The sequence below is a fragment of the Hemicordylus capensis genome, chromosome 1 (assembly GCF_027244095.1).
Source record: "Hemicordylus capensis ecotype Gifberg chromosome 1, rHemCap1.1.pri, whole genome shotgun sequence".
NCBI classification, from domain to species: domain Eukaryota; kingdom Metazoa; phylum Chordata; class Lepidosauria; order Squamata; family Cordylidae; genus Hemicordylus; species Hemicordylus capensis.
Window position 1 is genome coordinate 110,173,705 of NC_069657.1, and position 16,701 is coordinate 110,190,405.

Below are 16,701 nucleotides of genomic sequence, written 5' to 3' on the forward strand. Positions count from 1 at the left end.
ACAGAAGTGCAATTGCACAATTTTTTGTATTGGCACAAGTACACTCTTGCGCAAATCCACAGGCATTGTTTTAGATATCTGCAGTAGCACAGGTGCTTGAAAACTGCCCAGGTTAGTCTGCGTAAATTGTCATCCAGTCAGAATAACTGCTCTATTTGCTGCTGCTACCAGCTGGTTTATTTTACTACTTAAAGGTATGGGGGCAGGGGTGGGGTGGACATTCCTCATGTTTTGTCTGATTTAGCATTGAAGACCTACATGTCATCTTCCTGTGATTACACTTTTTCAAGTCTACTCACAAGAAGGTGACAGAAAATAATTATTTATTTTGATATGTTTGCCCCAGTAGGTGACACTAATTGTTTCTAGAAATTGTTAAACTTCAGCTATCCTTTCTTAGTTAAGCAATAATTGAGCAGATTGCTTGAATTGTAGAGCAAATTGTCATTAGGGGGAGCAAAGCAGCTGAAGTTTTCTCACCTTACTTGGGTCCCAAAGCCATCCTGTGTAGTTGTTCCAGTCTTCATGAAGGAGCGTGCCTCTTACAGAGCTCCCAAAAGCATGTGTCGAGCCTTCCAAGTTAATAGTTAATTGTTGAGGATAGCAAGATGAGAGCACTGCTAAACGTGTGGTGTCTCAGTTTTAAGCACTAGTCAGACTTTTAATTCATTCATTCATTCGATTTCTATACCACCCTTCCAAAAATGGCTCAGGGCAGTTTACACAGAGAAATAAAAAATAAAATAAATAAGATGGATCCCTGTTCCCAACAGGCTCACAATCTAAAAGACAGACACCAGCAACAGTCACTGGAGGTACTGTGCTGTGGGTAGATAAGGCCAGTTACTCTCCCTTGCTAAATAAAGAGAATCACCACATTAAAAGGTGCCTCTATGCCAAGTTAGCTGGGGGCTTTATTATTATTAAAACTGTTTAGTTTTAATAACAACTGCTCACATTATTACTCTTTGCTTCTTTCAGCTTTCTTGCTGAGATTTTTAGTGGATTAAAAAATGTGAGGAAAATTGGCACCATAAACAAACTAGGGATGTGCATGGAACCAAACTATACCAACTAGGGATGTGCATGTCCCCCTCTGGCACTGCCTTTTAAAACGGTCCAGCGGGGCGGCGGCATACCTCCTTGCCACCCTTGCCATTACATACATTTTGGGGGGTGGGTGGGGACTTTTGTTGAACAACGGTATATAAATATTTGTTGTATTGTAAATAAGAAAAGTATCTGCTGGGGAAAGTTCTACATTTAGGTTGGCAAGCAAATGGACCCTGGCATATGCAGATAAAATATGGTGGTAACTATTTGCTTAGTTTTATTAAAAGCTCCAACTTGTTAAAGCAGACATATTTCATAAGAGAATTGCCACCAACATCATTAGTCAACATGTACCAAGGGAAATTGATTCATGAAAAGTCAGTATGAATAAGACTCGTTGTGGTATTCCTCTTGAGAATCCAGTGAGGTACTGTCTGATGTGGTGTTTTCATTATTTTATATGATATGTTTAAAAATGTAGAAGGTGAATTATTGATGTCTTGCTTCTTGGAATTCACTGAAGTGAGTACATGTTACATTATGTTTCATGATAGGAAAAAAATCAGAAACAAACCTGTTCACATCTATAGACTTTTGTGTTCATGCTGAGTATTTTTGCCTCTAAAGTCTATCTCAGACCAATTAGAGTATTTTAGATCCTTCCTTTGATAGGTAGTTATAGGGTGGGTTATATGCTTGCAAGTTGCTCTGTGTGAACTCTTTGTCTTTAACTGTCTTTATTCTTGGAGGTAAAGATAAGAATAGCATGAAGAACTAATACTTCCATAACAATAAATAAATACTGTGTGAAATAATTTGTAGCAAGGTTATTCATTATACCGAGGCTATACTACAACAGAAGAATATTTTCAGAGCTCTTCCAAAGGAAAAATGCAAAGCAACTGGGTGGTCTTAAACAAGGCATACCTCCTCACAATGCAGATCTCGTAACCATGATTAAGAGATTGGAAGTTAATTATGAAATCACATATTCCCTTTCCCAGCTCCTCTACCCTCAGGAACAAATTCCTCCCAGACTTCCTCTGCCACCCTTAGCATGGTTAACTGTTACATTGGCACTGACACTAATAATACTTAGGCTAACAAAGTTTTCCTACCAACAAGGTTTTGAAATTAGGTTTTTTTGAAATTAGGTTTTGAAGCTGATTTCTCATCCTAGATAAAGTAAACGCTGGTTGGCAGTACAGGCGGACCTCATTATGCACGAGGATTCCATTTTGTTTGTCATAAAAAAGCCAGACTGGAATTTGCTAAAATGCATATTGACAAGGCACAATGCTTCTGGGAGAATGTCCTTTGGACAGATGAGACAAAATTGAAGCTTTTTGGCAAGTCACATCAGCTCTATGTCGACAGATGAAAAAATGAAGCTTTTAAAGAAAACACCATACCTACTGTGAAACATGGAGGAGGCTCGGTTATGTTTTGGGGCTGCTTTGCTGCGTCTGGCATAGGGTGTCTTGAGTCTGTGCAGGGAACAATGAAATCTCAAGACTATCAAGACATTTTGGAGTGAAACATACTGCCTAGTGTCAGAAAGCTCTGTCTCAGTCGCAGGTCATGGATCCTCCAACAGGATAATGACCCAAAACACACAGCTAAAATCACCCAAGAATGGCTAAGAACAAAACCTTGGACTATTCTGAAGTGGCCTTCTATGAGCCCTGATTTGAATCCTATCGAACATCTATGGAAAGAACTGAAACATGCAGCCTGGAGAAGGTACCCTTCAAACCTGACACAGCTGGAGCAGTTTGTTCAGGATGAGTGGGCCAAACTACCTGTTGACAGGTGCAGAAGTCTCATTGAGAGCTACAGGAATCACTTGTTTGCAGTGATTGGCTCTAAAGGTTGTGCAACAAAATATTAGGTTAAGGGTCCCATCATTTTTGTCCATGCCATTTTCATTTGTGTTACTATTTTAAATATTCTGTTGCATCAAAACTCTAAAGCAAAGTCTGATTTTTCTTAAATGCGGAATAAACAATGATGGGTGCCATAGGTTTGCCAGTTTCAAGTTATTTCAGAGACATAACTTCTTCTTCAGAGGGTTCTTCTTTTTTCGTGGAGGGGTACCAACACATTTGTCCACGTGTGTAAATATAGCTGTTGAGTTAATAACTTGAAACTTGGTCTGTATTATCTACTTGATGAGATCTACAAATGTGTTGAATTTCAAGATATGATACAAAATTTGCTAGAGCTAAAGCAAGTTCAAATGTTTTGAAAATTGACACTTTGGTCCTTTTTTTCTCCAAACTTTAGAACATTCTATTATACATTTCTTTCAAATTTTGGTGAAAATGACTGGTGTACTCTGTCAGGCTTGACTGGGAAGGCAATCCTTTGTTGGTTTGGTGAAATTCTGAACAGCAGTTCAAAGGTTAAGATTTTTGTGTCGCATTAAGGGTCTAGGAGTAAGAAGTGCTGGCAAAATTATGCAGAGTGTGACTGTTTTGATAATGAAGGCAGAATGCTGACATGTTTTGCCAGTCCTCTGACATCAGTGGAGGAGACAAGTCCAGTACTTAATTCTTTAGTGATGGAAGATGGACTCTTAAGAAAGGGTCAGAGGGGAGACATGGAATGGACAGTTGGGCAATGCCAGGTGCCGAGTTTTTGCTCCTGACCAGTAATGCGGGCGAGAAGCTGTATGGTGGCTTTCTTCTGAGCAAGTCTGTCCAGGATTGCTGCAACCTTTTCTCCCCCCTCCCACATCCTCTCTAACTTGTCAGATAGAGAGTGACTCCCTCAGACTTCTTCAGAATTACCTCAGTTGAAACGGTCCTTGCTGCTCTTCCCCCACTGTCAAAATGCTGACAGGAAAACCACTTGACAATAAGGTCCCATTGACTTCAATGGAGTAGGCCACTTTAATTACACTTATTTCATTTAAAAAAAAAAAAAACACCTCTGGGGTAATCTCAGTGAAATTTAGCCTTTATTTATAAATCTCAACGTATCTCACAGTTCCCATATCGCTAATGTTGTGTGTGCTCCTGTCAAACCTCAAGGGAGCTTGTGCAGTTGTTCTGCCTGTAGGATCTAGCAAGCTGTCCAAAGTGACCTTTCTGCTTAATAAAGGACAATAAATTTATTATTTATTTAAAATATTTATACCCCACCCCTCCAGTGCACTACTGCTCGGGGCGGCTCACAACAAGATACACAGATACAACAAAAGTAAAAAAATTTAAAAAATTTAATAAGTCAGATTAAAAACCACAATTATTAGGTTCAAATTAAAACTGAAAACTTTAAAAAGCTAAAGAAGCTACCAGATATAACAAAACAATAATGGAGCATTAAAAAGCCTACTTAAAAAGGTATGTTTTGAGATGTATTTTAAAAACACTGAGGGAGGGAGCATGGCAAAGTTCTTCAAGGAGGACGTTCCAAAGCCGAGGGGCCACAACTGGATAGGCCTTGTCTCTAGTCCCTGGAAACCAAATCTCTGTTAGTTGTGGGGTCATGAGCAGGTTCTGAGATGATGAGTGGAGGGCCCTGGCAGATTCATATGGGCAAATGCAGTCTGACAGGTACTCCGGCCCCAAGCCTTGTAGGGCCTTAAAGGTCAATAGCAGCACCTTGAATCTAGCCTGAAAGTGGACTGGTAGCCAATGAAGCTGACGCAGGATGGGTGTAATGCTCGTGAAGCAACTTGCTCCCACTAATATCCTTGCGGCAGCGTTCTGAATCAGCTGAAGCTTCCAAATAGTCTTCAAGTGCAGCCCCATGTAGAGTGTATAGCAGTAGTCTAATCTGGATGTTACCAATGCATGAGTGACTGAGTTCAGGTCTGACTTCTTCAAGTAGGGTCACAGCTGGCATACCAGCGGTAGTTGGTAAAAGGCTTTTTTTTTTTTAACCAACCGCCGCTACCTGCGGCTCCAAGGACAGTATTGGGTTCAGAAGCACCCCCAAGCTACAGACTTTGTCTTTCAGAGGGAGCATGACCCCTTGCAAGACCAGATTTATCTCCTTACTCAGATGATCAATTCTACGAACCCAGAGCACTTCTGTCTTATCTGGATTGAGTTCCATCATGTTACCATGTGTTACAGAAGACTGCCATTTTGGACACCACTCTGTGCACCCCTTTACATGGTGCTGGCATGAAGACTTGCATTTTGAATTCCAGGGAAAGATGTGTGTACACGTTGGCAAAGGAAAGGTCAGAAAAGCAACAGGTCTCATGTTTTTGCAGAGTCATGATGATGTCCCAAAATTGACTTTCTGTATCAAATATCCTTAGTCTTCCTAAGACTGATAAATCCGAATCCCCATCATCTATCTGTTTGCTAAACACATTTCTGCATTCCTTCCTGCTTTCCCCAAGAAACCCATTTACCATCATCTCTCAGGCTTGCTTATTCCCAAGGGCCAAAGAAAAGCCATCTTTTACTCCATCTGGGTGATTGTCCCAGCAGGTATGGCCCATCACCTGTCTGGCACCAATTTTGGCATATTTACATATTCTTTACCCAACTCTATCCTCCTTTGTCTTTCTCCCCAGAGGGCAGGAATTCTCTGGAATATCATTGATTGATCGATTAACTACCATCCAGTCTGTGCCGACTCTAGTGACCACATAAATAGATTCTCTCCAGGATGATCTGTCTTCAACTTGGCCTTTAAGGTCTCTCAGTGGTGCATTCATTGCCGTCGGAATCAAGCCCATCCACCTTGCTGCTGGCCATCCTCTACTTCTCTTGCCTTCATCTTTTCCCATCATTATGGACTTCTCAAGGGACCTGGGTTTTTGCATAATGTGTTTGAAGGATGATAGTTTGAGCCTGGTCATCTGTACCTCGAGTGAAAATTCTGAATTGATTTGTTCTATGATCCATTTGTTTGTTTTCCTAGCTGTCCATGGTATCCTCAAAAGTCTTCTCCAGCACCAGAGTTCAAAACGTCAATACTTTTTCTATCTTGCTGCTTCAAAGTCTAGCTTTCGCATCCATCAAGTGTCACGGGAAAAACCATTGTCCAAACAATTCTAATCTTTGTAGGTGTAGACTCATCTGAATATCCTTCCCAAGGCCTTCATTGCAACCCTACCAAGTGCTAGACTGCGGTGTATTTCTTGACTGCTTGATCCTTTACTATTGATGGTCGATCCTAAAAGGCAGAAGCTATCCACCACTTCAGTGTCTTCATTATCAATTCTGAGCCTGGTTGGTGTACCCATTGTCATTAGTTTAGTCTTTTTTACATTTAGTCGTAGTCCCATTTTTTCACTGTGCTCCTTGATCTTTATTACTAGAGCTTGCAGATTATCCACATTCTCAGCTATCAGAGTAGTGTCATCAGCGTAGTGCTGGTTATTGACGTTTCTTCCTCCAACTTTAAAACCATGCACATCTTCTTCCAATCCAGCTTCTCTCAGTATATGTTCAGCATATAAATTGAATAAATACAGCTAAAGTATACAGCCTTGTCTTACTCCTTTGCCGATCTGGAACCTGTTTCACCATGTTGTGTCTGAACTGTGGCTTCCTGTCCTGTTTATAGGTTTCTCATGAGAACAATGAGATGTTCTGGGATGCCCATTTTCCTAAGGATATTCCACAACTTGACATGGTCAATGAAATCGAAGGCTTTTTTGTAGTCAATAAAACACATATTGACTTCTTTTTTGTATACTTTGGATTTCTCAATTATCCAGTGTGCATCAGCAACAATGTCTCTTGTTCCTCAGCCTTTTCTGAAACCAACTTGAACATCTGGCATTTCCTTTTCCATGTAGGGCTCTAATCTGCATTGGATGATCCTGAGCATTATTTTGCCAGTTTGTGAAATGTAGGATATTGTGTGATGGTTTGCACAATCTGTTAAGTCTCCTTTCTTTGGTATGGTTATGTAGACTGACCTCTTCCAATCTGTTGGCCACTGTGTCGTTCTCCAGATTTGCTGGCATAGTTTCCTTAGAGCCTTGATTGATTCTTCCTTTGTTGCCTGCCATATTTCTGTAGCTCTTCCATCAATTCCTGTAGCCTTCCAACTTGGTAATGACTAGAGTGCTGATCTAACTGCATCTTCCCGTACTAGAGGTTCTTGCAAGTAGGGAATATCTTCTAGAGTATCTTGGATGTTGACGTCCCTGGTGTACAGATTTTCAGTATACTCCTTCCATTTGATCTTCTTCAAATCAGTTACTATCTGTCCTTTGGCAGCCCTTAACACACCAATTTGAGGTTGGAACCTCCTTCTGAGTTCAGAGATCTTTTGGAAAACCTTCCTTGTTTTTCCATGTCTATTTCCATCCTCAAGGTTTTTACAGATGTCATTGTAATACTGCTCCTTCTAACAGCTTTCTGAAATTCCCTATTAAGTTCCTTCGTGAAGTCTTTATCTTTCTTGACTTTGACTTCTTTCCTCTTCTTGGAAATTTTCATCGTCTGTTCTGACATGCATTTTGCTTTCTTCTGTTTCTTGGACTTTGGCAGTCATTTTTCACATTCGTCCTTAAGAACTAATTTGATTTCATTCCACAGTTCCTCTGGTTCCCTATCAACGATGTTCAGAACTTCAGAGTGGTTCCTGATGTTCTCCGTGGAAATGGTGGTTACATTTTCAAGATCATATTGTGGAAGCTGGATAGCTTTGTTTTTCCACTTTAGCTTGACTTGGAGGTTGCACATGAGCAGTTCGTGATCTGTTCCACAATCGGCCCCCGGCCACGTTTTTGCTGTTATAACTGAGCTCTTCCACCTCCTTGCACCAATAATGTAATCAATTTGATTTCTGTATACTCCATCTGGCGATGTCCATGTGTATAGGTGCTGCTTTGGTTGTTCGAAGAATGTGTTAATGAAGAGATCATTCCAGTCTCCAACCACCACCAGTACATCTTGCTTGCATGTTCTGTCAGTTTCAAACTGAACTTGAGCATAAAACTCATCAACTTCCTCTTTTTCTGCATCAGTTGTTGGGGCATCGGCTTGAACAACTGTCATGTTAAAGGGTTGTCCATGAAATCTAATTGATATTAGTCGGTCACTGACCTCATTGTACACAAATACTGTCATTGCTGTATCTTTCCTGACTATGAAAGCAACACCGTTCCTTCTTTGTTTCACGTGTCCTGAGTAATAAACGGTATGATTTTTTGACTGAAAGTGGCAACTATACTGGATTGGGTCACACTCCCCCCAAAGGAACAGGTACACATTCTGGGAGTGTTTCTGGATCCAGACCTCTCAGATATCTCAAGTTGAGGCAGTGGCCAGAAGTGCTTTCTGTCAGCTTTGGCTAATACGTTAGCTACATCAATTTCTTGTGATAAACAACCTTAAAGCAGTAGTGTTTGTTTATTTAATCAAATTTATATACTTCCTGATATGTGTATCTCAATTGTATATGATGGTAATCTTCAGACTTGATTACTGCAATGCACTCTGGGTGCAGCTGCCTTTGTATGTGGTAGGAAAATTGCAATTGGTGCAAAACACAGCAGCCAGATTGGTCTCTGGGTCATCTCGAAGAGACCACATTACTCCTATATTAAAAGAACTACATTGTCTACAAATATATTTCCAGGCAAAATACAAGGTGCTGGTTATAACCTATAAAGCCCTAAACAGCTTAGGCTGGGGGTATTTAAGAGGACATCTTCATTATGAGCCCCACCACATATTAAGATCATCTGGCAAGGTCTATCTGCAGTTGCCACCAGTTTGTCTGGTGGCTACCCAGGGACAGGTCTTCTCTGTTGCTGCCCCAAGCCTTTGGAATACGTTCTTTGCTGCAATAATAGCCTCCCCATCTCTAACAGCTTTTTTAAAAACTCTTTTAAAAACACATTTATTCACCCAAACTTTTAAACTAATATTGTGGTTTTAAACTGTTGTAATGTTTTAATTTCTCTTTAAATTTATTTTATGTTTGTAAACTGCCCAGAGATGTGAGTTTTGGGTGGTGTACAAATATAATAAATAAAATTCACTGCATTATATTATACAGTGTTCATTAGAATCAAATATTACATTGGGGAGGGTATTGGACTACTAACACTGTAATGATAAATTTCCTTTCACAAACCTACCAGTTTACCTGTTGGTTTCAGACCAGAGTAAAGGCTAATGCCTTAACAGATGTGCCACGTGATCAATAATGAAGTGCAATGCCACAAATTGTGCTCACTTACAACTCGCCCTCCATGCACCCACACTTTCCCGTGGTCTTTGAGGCCCAAATCAAGATGGGAAGGATAGAGTGACTGGCACCAGCAAAGATGCCCCACATTGTCCTATTCCTGTGGGGCATCTTTGCTGGTGCCAGTCACTCCATCCTCCCCATCTTGATTTGGGCCTCAAAGGCCAAGGAAAAGTGTGGGTGCATGGAGGGCGAGTCTTGAAGCATCTGAATCTTATTGCAGGGGTTTTCAATTCCTCATTACATTTGTGTGCACATCATGCTGAGTACTACCCCTTTTGTTTTCTACCAGTGGAGAGAGAGCGAAAGAGAGTGCCTGTGGCTTATCCGTATCTCTTTTTACTCCTTTTAATTTGCCGTACCAGCAACTGCTTTTCTTCTCCTTTTCCTAATTTTTTTTAATTGCACAAGCAGCTCCAGTGGCTTTAACTGGGTGTTAATTTGAATTTTGTTTCTTCTGTGGATTTCTTCTTCTTGCTTATAGCCAGGTAGCTGCCAGTAGCTTTAATAACTAGGTGCTGTGCTGACTATTTGTTTTTGTTTTTTCTTTTGTAGCCCCAAGCTGTACCTTGTTGCTGCTATGTGTGCAAAAAACACAGGATGTCCAGGATGAAGTTGAGAGGCAGAGCTAGTAGAAGAATGGCAGGCAGAGGGCGGGTGATGCTTCTGGTCCTAGACCAACGGTGTTGGTGGTGGAGGCCCCCAGAAGGAACCAGCAGCCCCAATAGTACCACCACCACTGAACAATCACAGACCGAAGGCAGCATGGTGTGGGGCCACCTTAAGCTCTGCCATAGTGACCCAACCGATGCTGTCTTTATCCACTTTAGGGCACAGGTCAGCAGGAGGAAGGACCCCAAGCATCTTACGTTGTTGGGGATGCTGCTGCACCTCCGGTGGCATCACCGGAGGGGCTGTTCCTGCTGGCAGCAATAGGCATGGTGTGCCCTCAACTAGTGGCAGCAAGGCAGCTGCTCCTGCTCCCAAGCAGGGGAAGTTGCCTGCACAGTGGGTGCAGTTGGTGGGCAAGTGGTGGTTGCCCAGAGCCTCATCTCATTGCCCAGGCCATTGGGAAGATTATCACTCTTGTGCCTGCCAACTAGTATTGAGAGTGAGAAGGTGTTCTCCATGGCTCGAGACATGGTGACACCCCATCACACATGCTTGGATGCTTACTTGGTGGAGCAGCAGCAGGTCTCTCTGAAGGCCAACCTCCCCCTAGTGAGCTGGCCATGGTGGGTGAGTGACTCATGGCCGCCACCACCACCCCACTGCATGGTCGCCACCACCCCACCACTGGCAGTTTGCCAGTGGCACCACCACCCCACCACTGGCAGTTCGCCACCACCCCACTGCATTGCCGCCGCCACCCCACCACTGGTAGCATTAGTGCTACGGATTCATACACGCACCCACATGCCATGTGTATTGTCATGGCCAATAGTGAGATGATGGACTGGTGCCCAGCACCAATCTGCGGCCATAGTGTTATCCAGACAGAGGCAGGCAGGGATGTACGCTTGAGAAGAAGAGAAGAAAGCAGAGTTCTTCTTATGGTAAGAGTACAGAAACTTTGTTTCTTGTCAGACCGTTGGTCCATCAGGCCATGACTATCTCTCTGTGGCAGACAGGATGTAAGCAAGGAAGGTTTGATGTTGTGGTTTTCTCAGCACTAAGTATAATATGCTTGCTGTGCTATTGCTATAACTCTCAGATTTTGCTGGATCTCAGATTGACAGTGGCAGAACCTGGGTGCATGCCTGCCTGAGTTGTGGTTTGTTTTGTTTGTGAGATAGTGTTGTGGAGAGAACTGGATAATGGCAGCTCAGCTGTCTGTTTGTGAGATATTTTCTTGTTGATTGTTGTGCCATGAGCGCAATGTCTGGCCTTGAGACTAGCTTGTGCTCTATTCACTGCTCTGGTCTGCTCTGTAATGTGCTTTCTGCATTGCAAGGTGTACTCGGTCAAAATGTGGCTGAAGATGTAGCTGTTGTTGAGTTTATGGGTATACTTGCTGCTGCTAATTGTGCTGCTGTGCTGTGGCAGCTGTTGCAATGCTGAAGTAAGGAGTATGTGAAAGAGCAACTTTTGCCAGTGATGTTACTGCAGCACAGGCACTGTGGCTGGCAGTGGATTCTGGGTCAGTGATTCTTTTTTGGCCACTTTTGGACTGTGTTTGAAAAAACTGTGTTCTGTGTCAGAAGGGACAGATTCCCTTTTACTATGTGCTTCTCATCTGTAGTGTTTTGCAAGGCTGGGTCACAAAATGCATTGCAAATTGCAATGCAAAGCTTGTCGTGTGCACTCTGTGAGGGCAGGTTGTTTCGGCCATAGGGAACAATGGGGAACTTGAAACAACCCATTGTTCCCCGTGGGTAACTTCTAGTGACACCAAAATGGATTGGGTGGTAGGACATGATGGGTGCTACCTACCACCCAACCCACAAAAGAAATGTGCAAGTGGGCAATTACAAAAAAAATCAAACCTTCCCCCCCCCAAAACCTATAGGAGTCTATGGGGATTTTTTGGTAAGGTTTTTTTAAAAATTAAAAATTTCCAGCTTGCCCAAGGGCAGCTACCCATGGGGAACAATGGGGTGTTTCAAGTTCCCCATTGTTCCCTGTAGCTGAAACACTCAAAACCTTTCAAGTTCATTTCATTGAAATAGCCAGTTTGGCTACTGTTTCAATAAAACTTTTCGAAGATTTTGTTTCATTTTGAACTCAAAATGAAACACAAAATCAGTTTCGTGCACATCCCTAGTAAGCAATGAGCGTCTTTCCAGATGTTGCTGAACAACAACTCCCATCACTCCCAGCCACAATTTATTACAGCTAGATATGGTGAGAGTTGTAATTTGGAAACATCTAGAAAGCTACATGTTGCCTACACCTGGTTTAGGAGATCCAGCATAAGAAAGGTTAGAAACTGGAGATGTTTACCTTGGAGCAAATACTGAGGAAGGAAGGAATATTTTGACAGCTTTCAAATATAAAAAGATTATCAGAAAGAGGAGGAAAATTTATTGCTTACTCTATATACTAAAGATAAAATAAATGATAATTTAACTGACAAAGACAGGTTACATTTAAGCTAAATATTTGGGGAAATTTCAAATTTTTTGAAGTCATTTAATAATAGAATATGCTTATTTTAGTGTGTGTGTGTGTGTGTGTGTGTGTGTGTGTGTGTTGCAGTCTATTGGTACAGCACTTATGACGCATATTTTGTTCCACATTTCAGCCCTACGAAGGACTCAAAGATATCTTACAAAAACAATTAAAAATAGCAATCAAATAAAGTCAAATTCAAAAACAAGCTTCCGACTAATACAGCCAGAGACTAAAACAGCTAGCACTAAAAACCAAGGAACAACGCAGGAGGAAGCATGAGAGTAGGGAGGAAAACAATCAGTTCAAACCAAGCGCATGGTGAAATAAGAGAAAATACCAAATTATCATCAAGGAAGGGGCTAGACATGCCTCATGAGGTAAGGAGTTCCATCCCTTGATGCTGCAGTCAAAAAGACCATCTTTGTTTCAAAAATATGTAGAAACCTTCTTGGAGGCTTTCAAGAAAAGGCATCTTTGGAGCTGCTTTAGGTCTATAACTGCCATCTTTGTTAGTGGTACTTATTGGGTAGTTTTCACTCCATGCTTCTGTGATTAGCAGTTAATAAAAAGCAAACAAGTCACAGAACAAATATATTTTGTCTAATCTGAAAATAAAATATAAAGGAATTATGAGAACCTGATTTAAGTGTGAGGCAAGACTTAAGACATGAAGATTGCAGCACTGATTTAAATTGTTAGATTGACATAATTTAAACTCACAGTATGAGGAGTACTCATCTGTTTGGGCATATGGGATGTCTTGGCTGCTGAACTAAGTAGTTAATATGATGTCTAGTGTCCAGGCATGGACACAATTGTTACTAGGGCAGAAGGCAGGGAGCTCATGTATTGAGCCCATTTGGACAATGATAGAAAAAGAAGCAAGAGTCAATAAGACAATAAATAAGATTTTATTTTTATAATAGCAAAATGTTTGTACAATGTATATTTCAGAATGTCATTTTACTGCTTTTGTGAATAAAATTTAAAAGCCTTTTCAAAATATTGGACAGTGATACTCAAATCCAACTTCTACCCTGTAGGTAAAATAAAAATCATTTAGAATATATTTAATATATAATCCTAATTGTCACATTTTCTGTGATGTACTCCTTTTTTAAACTTTACAGAATCTTATATTTACTTATTTTCTGAAAGCCTAACTGCTGATCTCTGTATTTTAGGTCTGTTCTATTAATTACATGATAATTGCAATATAAAGGAATGCTGCATCTTTAATGATGTTTTTGTGCCCTGTGTAGTTAAGCTTTAATGCTGAAGGGGGGGAAAAAGATTAAATTAGCCTTGTAACCTCTTTCTGTTCCAGACTGATGATGGAAAATAAAAGCTCTTAGCCACAAAATGTAACACTTAGAATTAATATTTAATTAGACCAGCAAATTGTACACTGTGGCTGAAAGCTTCCAAAGAGTTTTTAGTGCCACAATTGACCTACAAGTTTAATAATAACTCACTTCTTGAAGCAAGTGCCAGTTCAGCATAGTGGAGCCACTGTAAGAAAGTCCTGAGAGATTAAAATCAGCAAACCAAATGGCAGGCGACGATTCCTGGGATGGAGCCTTCTGGAAAGCTGGGAGCTGGAATAGCTTTTTAGCCAGAATTCAGATGAGAACAGTAGGTGAAAAACCTGATTCCTCCTGTTCTGGAAGCTTCTGGTTGGAGTCCAAAATCCTGCAATAGATGTTTATTAAGTGGTCTTACCTGAACATATTAACTTGTGTTATGGATCAAATAATACACTTTTTTGGGAAATCTTTCTATTAGCTTATAGCTTCAATATCTATCCCCCACCCCACCCCCAATGGTAGTGAAAAAAGCATGCTGTGTTGGCTTGATAGCTAATTCAGATATATTTCTACAGCATATACTTTATAGTACATTTCATATGTATCCCATTACGATAATGTATTTTCAACTTTTCATACGTATAAATTTCTCAGATCTGTACAAGTAATTTTTTTAAAAACCCTTCATTTCCTATTTTTAAGTGATATAAAAAGATACCAGTCCAATACATGCTTCAGCCCTTTCAGTTCTTAAAAATTATTCTAGTAAAATAGGGCATCATGAGTTCAAAAATGTGGAAACGCACAGCAACAGACCGAAGAAGGAACACTTTGCATTATTTATTGACTGCATCATAAATATTTAAAGAAAAACTAGTCATTAGTTAAAAATTAAAACAGATGAGGACCTTGCCAGCAGAGGGAGCAGTCATGTCTTCTGTCAGATTCCCATCATTTTCCCACCTATTTCATCTTTTTTCCCAGCCAGTCTCCCATCTGGACCTAGCTTTGCCAGCCTGTTCCTGATGACAGGCTATAATTTTATACTCAATAAGGGATTAGTGTAAACTGATTCTAAAATTCAGTATCTTTAACCTACCACATGATTACAAACATCAGATGGATGCTCTGTTTGATATTCACTTGTTGGTGATTGCTTATGTAGGCAAGTATGTGTTTGGTCCTGTATGAATGACTTAAATCCCTTTTAAGGAAGCAGCAGAAAAACATAGCAACTTCAAAATGTAGTGCATTTCTTACACTTTAAATGAGTTAGAAAAATGTCATACTTGGTTTCAGATTATTTAAATACTGTCTGTATTATGATATTTATCTTTGAAATATATTAAAATGTATTTTATACTACATGTATTTTATGTATCTTTGAAATACATAAAAAGTCACTGACTAAGCAGTTTCTTTTTTCTTGACCTGTTAAGAATAGGCTACATTTCTTGGACACTGACAGTGTCTAAAACAGTTCCAGTCCATTGCATTTTGCTGTCTGTTGTAGAGTACTAAATGGCATCCCTTTCCCTTTTCTTTTTCTTTTTTGTATTAAAATCACATCACCAGTTCAGTTTTCTGCCTGTTGTAGAGCACCAAATGGTTTCTCCTTACCTCCCCTTGCTTTTTTCTATTAAAATCACATCCCAGTTCCTGTCAGATCTGTCCCACTTCCTTCCTTTCCTGTTAGGAAGGGAAGAGGGAAAACAGCACGGTGCCATTTTGCTTGCCTTCCTCTGCAGACCATCTATCCTGCAGTGCTGGGTAAGCTGTTGTGCCACTTTGAGAAGTGGCCCACAGTCCAAGGCCTGAAGCAGCTCACTTCACCCTGCTTCATCATAGGGCCAGCTCTGATCTGTAGGGTAAATTAAACACAAGTTGTAAAGATTCTTACGTGCAAGAAAGCTCACTTGAAGCCATTAGTAATTCATGTGATGTGAGTGTTTAGGATTGGTGTGGCAGACAGACAGATAGTAATAACATGTATTAGACCAATTTCTGATCATGTTGGTATACAAATTTATTTATTTATTTATTTATTTGTAGAGCTACTTTTTAAACAGTTAAAATAAATTCACCCAGTGGTGAATCACCACCCTTATATCACCATCTAGGCATCCATCCGGAATGAGATCTGTGTGAGAGTTAGTTCTTCTGGATTCCTCCATTTCTTTATCTCATTCTCTTGAAACGAAAGATCAATCAGTTTGCAAAAAGCTCCAACATATCTGAAACAATTGTGCTATTTAAGATTGATACAGTCAAATATAAACATGTATGTTTTAAAATGCTATGGTTGCGTAGTCTTGCAGTCTAGAGCTCATGAAGATAAAACTCCTATTGAGATGTGCCTCATGTTTTCTCACTTAGATCTCATTATGACATATGTTTTTATAGTGCCTGGTACAATATGTGCTGGTCAGTTGCTGAGTTTTCTGCACAATACTCAAATCATATGACATAAAGATAATTTAAGAAGACAGCACACATGGAGTCAGGAAACCAAAGTTTTGTTCCAAATATTTTACTGCCTGCATGACTTCAGGCAAAATAGCTTGAATGTTATGTGCATTTTTCTTTATTTCTAACATAACAAAAGGATTTTAACCCGTTTTAGTACTTCTGAATTTCTGAATAGGTAGTATGTTGCATTTACTTGTGGGTTTTTTTTACCCCAAGGATCAATATGTTTGCCACTATTTTAAACCTATTATTGAAAAATTGCCTCTACAGAAGAATGTTATGCCAAATCCAAATGATACAGGATTACTATTATTTCACTCATCTCTAGCTTCATGTCACTACAGTACAACTTCTATGGAGCTTGTAGAAGTTCTCATTTCATGGAATATGAATATTGGTCTTCCAAAATCTTCTTTATGTGATTGCAGAATCACTGGAAATTGAAATGCAGATTAAACTACTCTTTAAAATATGCAAACCAGATTTCATGGTTTTTATTTTGCTATTTATATTTATCATTCTTTTATATCATGCTCTTCTTCCAAAAAGCTCAAGGCAGCATACATGGGCTATTTCCCAT

The 16,701-nt window shown here is 40.2% G+C and overlaps 1 protein-coding gene and 1 long non-coding RNA gene across 5 annotated transcripts in view; one reads left to right on the top strand and one right to left on the bottom strand.

Annotated features, from left to right (window-relative positions):
• Positions 1-16,701, top strand: part of ELP4 (elongator acetyltransferase complex subunit 4) — a 283,969-nt gene that overhangs the window by 107,331 nt on the left and 159,937 nt on the right. The window lies entirely within an intron of this gene.
• Positions 15,190-16,701, bottom strand: part of LOC128339339 (uncharacterized) — a 36,062-nt gene continuing 34,550 nt past the window's right edge. The window contains exon 2 of the long non-coding RNA XR_008313004.1: positions 15,190-15,513. This is a non-coding gene — a long non-coding RNA (uncharacterized LOC128339339). The remainder of the gene's footprint in view (positions 15,514-16,701) is intronic.